This window comes from Sinocyclocheilus grahami, unplaced genomic scaffold, assembly GCF_001515645.1.
Source record: "Sinocyclocheilus grahami isolate Dianchi unplaced genomic scaffold, SAMN03320097.WGS_v1.1 scaffold940.1, whole genome shotgun sequence".
NCBI classification, from domain to species: Eukaryota; Metazoa; Chordata; class Actinopteri; order Cypriniformes; family Cyprinidae; genus Sinocyclocheilus; species Sinocyclocheilus grahami.
In genome coordinates, this window is record NW_015506119.1 from 486,220 (window position 1) to 496,704 (window position 10,485).

A 10,485-nucleotide genomic window follows, 5' to 3' on the forward strand; every position below is an offset into this window, starting at 1 on the left:
ACAAATTCGTGATGCGTTTTGTTTCAACTGTTTTAACTTTGCATGGCTTTCTATACATCTCTTGTGTGAGACGTGAGAGCAGCAGTCATATTTGCCCGTCTAAAAAATGCACTGAATATGCGTTCTGTGTGAATGGCTTGGTTTCGGTTTTAACCCATTCAAGATCTTTTACACATTGAGCTACTATATTTCTCTAATATTTTGAATGAATAATGCAGCAACTGCGCGTCTTGTGGGCTAGACTAACAAAACATTAAAATGCAACAATGTCACTTACATCATCATCACCACATCTCGCACTCCACTAATGACGCTCCCAGAAGCACACCTAACATTTGACTGTACTATTTTTGCATTCAAACGCAAATGTTTATTTTAAATTCGACTAATATTCTATAAATCTCCTCATCACAGGGAGGCAAAACACTCAATTCAGCATGTGTTCGTGTTTGTGTGTGCTGTCTGCGTCACTCATAGCACGTGCCTATATCGAGCACTATATCGAACATTTTTTCTATCGTTATCGAAGAGGGTGTACCGTCGATAAATATCGATACCGTTTTATCGCCCAGGCCTACATTGTCATGTATATTACCATGCCAATCCCTCCGAGAGTTGTCATGACAGAAATACAGAGTTCTGGCATTAAACTCTAGATGGCGCAGTCCGATAGGTCTAACTCAGTCTGACCTAATGACATCATTATCACATGGCACAGCTGATTGGTTCTCTCCCGTATCGATAGCCAATGAGCTCGCTGCTCAACATTCAAATATATGACTAGTGCTTGCTGTAACAGTTGCAGCTTGCTTTAGAAACCCTCCACCTTCCCCACCTGTATAGATCTGCTATGAGGTGATTCATGTATGCTATATGGGGGTATTTCATGTATGTTATATTTGCAGCAGCAATATTTCTTACATGCTCACAGCAGCATGTTGTGAATGTATTGGCAGTAGCAAGTCTCTGTATACTTGCTCTGCCGCAGCAGCAGCAGCGTAGCAGATCTATTCCTCCAAGACCAAATACATTAACATTGTCATGTATATTACCATGCCAACCCCTCCGAGAGTTGTCATGACAGAAGTATGTTTAGCAAAAATAATGTTTAATCAAACAGAAAAAAATGAGATACTGACGTGACTGAAAATAATAACTTGTGAATAACTTGCAGTTAAGTATGTGAGAAGTATTGATTCAGTAAATGCTCAATCAATTCAACTGAGTAAAGTGAAGGATTCATCGACTGATTCAAAGCGGTAAGTCATCAAACTATTCATTAAACTACTCATTCATTTGGGAATCAGATTGTTATTTATATATTTATTCAACTAAAAAGAGCCAGCTTATAAGAGTAATTAGTTACACTGATTGTGGTGTTTGTTTTTGATTCGCCAAAAGAAACAAGTTAAAAGAGACATTCATTCATTTGTAGGAGTCATTCATTCGGGAATCATGTTTGAAGGTTTTGATTGAATCACTTGAAAGAACTGTGTCATTTATTCGGGAATCTGATTACACTGGTCATGGATTTTGATTTACAAACAAGAACCGGTTCTTAAGAGCCATTAATTTGGTAATCACACTATACTGTTCGCACTGTATGTTTTTAAATCACTCAAAGGAGTCAGTTCATAAGAATCATTCATTTGGGAATCAAACTAGATTCACAGCATGGTTGTTTCTGATTCACTAAAAAGAAGAGTTTCAGAAGAGTCATTCGTTCGGAAATCAAATGACATGTTGCACTAAGTGTTCTAAAAAGGCAGATCTAAAAAGATCCACCTTTTGAGGAGTCATATATTAGTGAAGCACTATACTGGACATTCTGTATGTTTGTTTTTACATACAGCCCGTGACAACAGCTCAACAGAAAGATGTTTCTTAGCATTATTTCACAGTACGCATCTTTTTATTGCATTCAATACAGACTGCAAACTCACTTATTTTGTCGTGGCGCTGGAGATTCAGCAGCGGCGAGAGCCCTGCTGGAACGTGATGCAGGAAACAGCCTCAAATCCACTATGAGGTAATTACTGTGGTGTCGTCTACGCTTGCACTCTGCCATTTTCATAATTGCAAAAGCAGCAGGTTTGGTTTAAAGCTGCTGTGGAAGACTGACCATCCATGCAGCGTGTTAAGAGTTTATATTAGCCACGCTTTTATGCCAGTCGCTTGATGAATCATTCAATAAAGGCTGTTCCTATAAAAGACTTCTCAGAGGCTGGCTCTCTTGGCCTGCTGACCTGTGCTCACACTCAGCACTTAGCCATGCTACTACTGTCATGATTTAATGCTCTGGTCTACAACCCCATTCATCCATGGCCAGAGAGTGAGAAGACGTACCTGCCTTGCCCTTTCACATGAGATTCTGCATTGATTTGTCAGCCATTTGCCAGAAATATACTGCTAGGCATGTATAGATGAAGACATTCCCCATGCGCCATAACAACTAGCACAACTTTATTACGGGTCCAGCAGCAGCAGCAGCTGTGATAGATTAGTGATGGTGAAATGAGGGTTAAGCTTGAGGGGGCTCCCATCATATTTGGGTTTAAAGAGAGATCTGGACAGCTGGCTCCTCCCGGTTTAGAGCAGATATGAACCTCGGCTAGGAGCGTGTATTATTTGTTGACGCCATCATAATACTGACTTGGTTCAGTGCGCAAATGAGATGCCCTACACTGACAAGGGGTTCCGCACCAGTAGAGCCTTTGAGCACCTCCAAGAATTGATCATCTCCTTGAGCAAGAGAACGGAGAAGAAAGCAAGCTCAGTAGGGAGGGTGTGCATGGTTTCCACACATAAATCTCTGTCCTCAGTTCCACATGGTGGACCGGATGTGAAGACAGGTGAAGTCAGGGACGTGCCATAATGAATCTAGGGGATGGTGTGATACTGATGGCTCAGCAGAGCAGAGACTACTGATCTCGAATGAAAACGGTTTTTGCATTCTCTCTCAGTTTGTTTGTTTACATGTAGCATGTTTAATCATGTTTGCAGACTAAATGTTTCTTGTTGCCAGTAGGGGGCACTGGAGACACAGAAACCGCACACCATGCTTCTAGAACCAAATAGAAGCTGCTTATTTGGATTACAGAACTGATAGGGAATTTGTCTCCACTTTGCTCTGCCTTTTCTCTCTTATCATTCTGTTTTTGTCGCAACTTCTTATGCATGTCAGTCGGCGACTCTTTTATGCCGTTGTCTCAAACAGATGGCCGAATGGAGGGCTGGAAAAAAGGGGCGATTGATGGGGGAATCGTGTGATACTTGCTCATAAGGCATCAGAGATCTGTTAATGATATGTGCACTAACAAGTGAGAGTCAAAAAGGTTGGAAGACCATCAGAATGGCCTCGTTAATGCTGCTGAAACACAGAGAACATATTGTTGCAAATGCATCTGCGAACCTAGTCATCTGTCAGCGTCGGCTGGGTAATGATCTAACCTATTAGCACTTCAAAGTCTAGGGTTTTTCCTTCTCTGTGGTGGGGGTGTCTTCTTATGCTGCATATGCAAAAAGAAGAAAAATAAATTATATTTATTTATTTCAGTTGTTTTTCATCTCGACTCTTAGATTCTGATGTTAATTTGTTAAGCTATTCAGAGCAACACCTAATTAACTGAATGTTATATTGTGGTAAATCATCCACTCCATTTGTTCAACCTTGATTCCATTTCATTTTACTTGAGCTTATTATTTCTAACAGCATATTTACATATAAAAGAGTACCGACTCTGGCATATGCACTCTGCTGTTGTCATTCCAAAAGGAGGGGTCTTTCTCAAGAGGATGCAAGCGGAGCAATAATGCCTACACCTAGTGTTCGAATTATGAGGAGGGCTTGAAGGGGGCCAAGATCAGCTTGGGAGTGGGCTCCTCAACTGCAATTTGAAGTGTCATTTTGGAAAGGAAACCAACAATACAGTCTGTTCATAATGAGCTCTGCTATATTGACAAGATGATTTGGTGGTGCACGTGAAATGGCAATCTAGACGGGTTTATGTGCAGCAGACATCATCAGGGATCTGTTTACAGATGAATTACACTACAGTTCAAAAGTTTGGGGTTGATAAGCTTAATGTTTTTGAAAAAAAAGTCTCTTTTGCTCACCAAGGCATACAAAAACAGCAATATTGTGAAATATTATTTTTTTATATTTGAATATATTTTACAATGTAATTTATTCTCATCATAGCAAATCTGAATTTTCTCAGTAGTGCAATATGCACAATATCGGTGCCACTTGGAGTTTTTAAATTTATAAGTATAATGGATCCCCCCCCCCCTCAATTCTAAGTATCTGTCTGGATGTATAAAGCCAAATAATTGTGCATGCTAATTTCCCCGTTTTTTTTTCATTGAATGCTCATTTAAAGGTAATAACACTAGTAATTTAATAGCAAATTTTATGAAATCTCAAAATTAATATACATTTTTCATACTGTATGGGAGCTAAATATACTTTTTAGTTTTTAGTGTTTTATTTGTAATTTATTTTGACAAAATAGTATAAAATAATATATAACAGAATTGAACAGTTTTATGACATTTACATATCACCATAATTTATGGTACTTTTATGTGCAAAAAATCTGCTAAAAGTCATAAAATTCGCTAACAAATACATGCTTAGCTTATGATCCTAGCAGTAGTACATGTGCAAGTATTTTGTAAATATGATAACGCAAGTAAATATCTAAAAAGGTAAACTTTTAAAAATATTTAATAACCTACTTTATTTGAAGCTTTAGTATAATTAGAACTCCGTCTCCAGTTCAACCCTGACAGCTGAGGTGTCTTCTTCTTCTTCCACCTCAAAGAGAACTTAGGGAAAAGCGTGAAAAATCACGACAGAATCTACTAAAGCAAGGCACAGTCTTGACCCAGGGCACAAAATAAATATTTGATTCCGACGGGAAATGCAGGCCATGAGTTAATAGACTTAATTATTTATTTAGCTCTTTTTTAAAATCCCCTCTTCCAATAGCATATGTATTAGGAGCGAACATGAAGAGCAAATCAAATTGTTGGTATGACCCCTGGCTACTTGTTGACTGGCTCCCTCCTGTGTGTGAGGAGGAGGCAGGAAGAGAGAGAGGAGCTGATGCAAGGAAGCAGTGGAAACTGTGTTAAGGAATAAAAGTTATTTTTCTTCTGTCGTGCTTGGGTGTCTCCATTGCGGTATGCTGAGAGAGGAGAAAAAGAATGCAATGAAGTAGCTCTGTCGACTGAATGGGTACATAGAGCCTTGGGCTTGTCAACTTCAAATTCACTACACCACCAACCGTCAATCAAAATGTCAGGAAAAAGGGAACATTGCGTTTAAATTCAAGTTTTAGTTGAAAAATAAGACACTTTGCAAGAAGCATATAGAGCAATGGGAATATAACGGGGTCCTGCAGACCGTGCTAATTGAAATGCACAGTACAGTAAGTCCCACAGCAGATGTTGTGCTCACAATGCTTCACATTAGAGCTTGCCATTTATAATTTCAGTGCAGAAAACCAACGATCACAATTTATTTAGAAATGCATTTTAATAACCTTTATTTCCTTAAGCACTGCAAATGGCCCCGTCCATATCTGCTCTCCCCATGACTCACATCATGAATTTTTCCAGAAGGCTCAATTAGAGTTAATTGCTGCTTTGACATTTATACGTTTTAATTTCCCAATGCATTTCAAGAGGGAGAAAGTTGGACGTCTACAAACTAAGAGTATTTCTCATGGTCTGGTCTTATCTGATGGTGATAAGATGATGATCCCTAGATAAAACATCTTATACTCACAAATGTGCAATTATATGAATTAACCTAAAAGTTCAAAATAGTTGGATGCGTGGACGTATAATTTCGAAAACTTCTTGATTCTAAGTTCCACTTCTGATTCAGAAATCTATTGCTCAGCCGACCCTCTCCAGCTTGTTTCTAGAAATAGAAATGATGGTGAGAAACTAGCTCACGAACTTGAACATTCTCGTTTGACAGATCTTTCTGCACCACATACATTTTTGTTAGGTTTCAATGTGCCATTGTCCCCATTAATGAGAATATTTTAAGCAGGGAAAATATTGGATGCAAGAAGAGCATGTAAGGAATTAGGGTTTTCAGTTCCAGAGGGCCAAGAAAAAATTGAGACCTTTATACCTTTTTCATCTTCATTAAAGAAATCCATCGGGGACACGATAATTATGTACCCTTCATAAAATATTACATAAAAATAAAATGTAATAAATATACACTGATGTAAATTTTTTTGATTAGGTAAGACTTAATGTTTTTGAAAGTCTTATCCTCACCAAGGCTGTGTTTGATTTATCAAAAAACAGAAAAATAGTAACATTGTGAATATTTTTTATTAATATAACTCTTTTATATTTTAATATATTTCAGAAAATAAATATTTTAATTAGATATTTATATTTGACATGAATATTTAATATAGTTTTTATATTTATTTATTTTATATACTATTTTAATTGTTTCTATGTTTAATTGTTTGTTTATTTATTTATTTATTTGAGAAAGCCATGATACAGTGATTGAAAAAAAAGCATTTGAATTTATTTAATATTTTGTAACTGTCTTTACTGTCACTTTTGATTAATTTAATGCCTCCTTACTGAAAAGAAAATTCCACTGACCCTAAACTTTTGAATGGTAGTATAAACAACAAAAGTAAATAAAATAATACAATTTGTCTGTTCTACATAAAGTAATAAGTAGTCATTTAAACACTGCCTTACACTGAATACTGCCACTATTGTAAAGTATTCCATTATGCTGCTTTAAAAAGCTTATAGAAAAAAATGCATGGAACTAAATTGGAAATGTTATGTTGTGCAAAGCCTAGAAAATGAGTTACATTCTTACATTAGCATAAAAAAAAACATGCACTTATTTCACCTCTGCACAGATGCCATCTGATGCGTTCATTACTGTCATAACAGTACAGAGGGGCTGGGCCATGGCCAATGATTAGCAGTTAGCTCACGCTGCACTAACATGCACAGTTGCCTTAGACCGGAGCGAGGTAATGAGCTTTGGCTACACTGGCCATGTTGTCCATCATTACTCATCATTACAGAGAACATCCTATATTTAGAGACACACGGTCTTTTTATCATTAAACAGATGCATGTGATGATGAGCTTGTTTGTGTATAATGAATAAACACATTTGTTTATGTATTTATGAACTGTACGATCAATGACTGTCAGTGTGGGCAGGGGTCAAGGTCTCCCTGTTTGTTTGCAGAGAAACATGGCTCTTTAGGACGGCTGTTGAAGGGTCAGCGGAAGCGAAGGTGAGTTTTAAGTGACACCTCTCAGACTCTTAATGTGGGTAGAGGTCAGTGCCAGGAGATGGCCCACGGCCGTGAAAGCTGAGCTGAAGATGAACTCGAGCAGGCAGGCTGATCTTTTATTCAAACACCTTCAGGCCTGACATTTAAAAAGCGGGGCAGATATCAGACGTGCAGACGCATCAATGCAACGATAGACAATGATACATCCATTGGACACCGCTGCCTCTTCTTTGCCCCCCTTGTGGTGCTCTCATGCTGCTGCATGTGTTTCCTGACTGATGCAACCCTTCGGGGCTCAAGCGGCGATTTCAGTGACCTTGGGTGTTTAATGAGGAGAGATATCATTCTATTTCAGGCTTCTATTTCAAGTTTTGCCATGGCTTTTAAAATTCTCTCAAATTGACCGAAACAGTTGTAGTGAAATGAAAAAGGCACATTGTCCTCAAGGTCACGTGCTGTTTTGCTCTATTGACCTTTGTATAACATTGGCAGGCACGTGCACACATAGACATCAAAGGGGGCTTGAGCACCTGCCCTTTATTCCTAGAGAGAAAGTGCCCTTTTTTCCGGGGAGGTTTTTTTTTTAATATAAATGAATATATGTATATATGTGTGTGTGCGTGTTTGTGTTTCTGTTTGCGCACAGCTTTCCCTGTCAAACAAATAAAAAAATCTAAATATCAGGTCGGGTCAGGAAATGTTAAGAAATGATCCGCGTCTACGCAGCACAGCAGTGTAGCACACATTGATCGGCACATGCACAGAGAGAGAGCCGCAGAAGTGAAGCCTTCACTCCCTTTCCAGTTGTGTTTGTCTTGCTGTGGAGGTAAATGGTGATGAACAACAGACTAAGCTACCTGTGCCTCGAATTTACAGCTAATTATCCAAAAGACAAAAGGCAAAATAGTTAATTTGTCTTGCTAACATCCATGACTCATGAGAGCTATTTAAGTTAGCTAAAGTTTTGCTAAGGCAATAGGAAGTCGATTAATGTTGTCAATACTGATTTAATTTGCTTGGGAACAGCCCAAATGACATATTATAATTGACTGATTCAGTTTAAGCATTTGACTGAAAAGAATTATGCACACATTTAGAAAAAATGCCCATAAAAGGTAAAAAATTCAATTTAAACTTTTTGGAAAATATTAATTTCTATCACTGCTGTGAACTGATCACCACACAGAATATGCAGAATATGAAAAACTTTAGGAGTCAGCTGTGCACGGTAGTCCTTAAGATATCAGCACAATAACACACTCAGCAAAATATCGTCTAATTATTGTTATCGATAAAATCCCAGAAACTATTGAGATATATTTTTGTCAATACTGCACACTCCTAATATATTTAGCGTTTTGTTTAGAAAAAATAAATATGAGAAGTGCCCTTTTTTCTACTTGAGCCCCTGCCCCTCAAAATGTCTGTGCACGGCCCTGAACATTGGTGCTTGAATACTGTAAAAATGCTCGGAATCAGTGCTCTAAGTGGGTCAGTCTGCAGTACATCACTTCTATATTTATTCTCTTCTTCTATTCTCAGAGTCAAAACGTCAGTGTCTGGGTTAGTAATGAGACTATATAATTCATACTATCTGGTGTTGGTGACACTTTGGCCCCTGTGCCCTGTAGTAAATAAATGTATCATGTACCAGCAATATCTCCAAGTATGTTTTTTAATGCATTGTGAAAAAAATTCAACTGTGACAATGATTTGCAAATGCCAGCCTGTGCAAAAGAGAGTACCAGCACCTTTTTCCACTTAAAGCCCTGCCTTCATTTGATACAAATTGTGCTTCTGTAGTGTATATCTGTTTGCTCATGACACCTGTAAAGGGTGCACGAGCAATGAACACGTGCTGCTGAGTGTATGGTTTGCTTGTGGCAACAGACAAGGGAAAATAACAGATATTATTAGGAATTTGTTGGAGGAAAACAAAAGTCTCTCTGTGAAATGTAAACATCCCCGAAAGTAACTTTCTGTCACTGTAAATTTAACACTGACATACAATTTATCAGATCATATATCTATCTCAGGTAACTGACATACAGAGAGACACCTGGCTGCACATACAGAACATGAAACATAAGCGTTTTGGATGCGCGCATAAAAACGGGTTGTTCTCTTATTTTAAAGTCTTTGTAGGGGAAATTTAGTAAACTTGTTTAAGTTAACTCCGTTACTCAAATAATTGGTAAATGGCAGTGGACTGCTGTTTTGTAACTTACCTGGCACTGCTCATTGGGAAAATCCTCTGAATATTCCAAATCCACTTTCTATCAGCTCGCACTCACTGTGAAACAAGCCGGACATGTCTAAAAACTGTTCTTGGTTCAGTGAGTTGAGCACTCGGATCCACTATAGAATCGATTCTGATTCTTGAATGAATTGCTCTGAGGTTTTGTGAAAAGTTTTAACCGATTTGACAGAAACCATCGATGATGATGTAATCTGAAATTATTTACTAAAATTTAAATGGAAAACCTTGTGAATATGTGCATTTCATTTTCTGTGCAGATATATTTGCAGATATATTTTAATATTTCAAAAGTCTAACAACAAATAATTATAATTAGTGTTAAAGTGTTTCCCTGATAGCACACATACATCTCGGAGATGTCTATTTGACGTCTGCGTTTACATCTGCAAGATGTATTTTTTAGATTATTTGCTCATCTGCAATGCATCTATTGATAGTTTTCACGTGATGTCACACCCTTATAGGAATGCCCACCTGGAGGGCAAAACGAAGCTTTGCTCCACTGACCACCAGTTATTTTTACGCGGATTGCATTAAGTAGTAATGTAGTAAAACGCAGATATTAAAAGGTGAAATTCAGTAAACACCTTATTGATTATGTATATCTTGTCCATGCAAGCAGATGAAGCCAGAATATAAACACAATGTGCAATGTTTCACGTTAAATGGTTTCCCATAGAAAACCATTAGAAGGAAAACACTGAACCATTAAGCAGATTGCGTTCATATTCCGGCCTCATCTGCTTACCTATGTAAACTATGCATCATTACTATAGAGAATATTACTGTTTTAAATATATTAAGGCACTTTAAGTGTTTTTACAACGTTTTGTCGCACTATTTAATGATTGAAATATTGCCGCGGTTGTTTAATATGGATTGCAAATGACCAAAACTTGCATTTTGTTCACATAC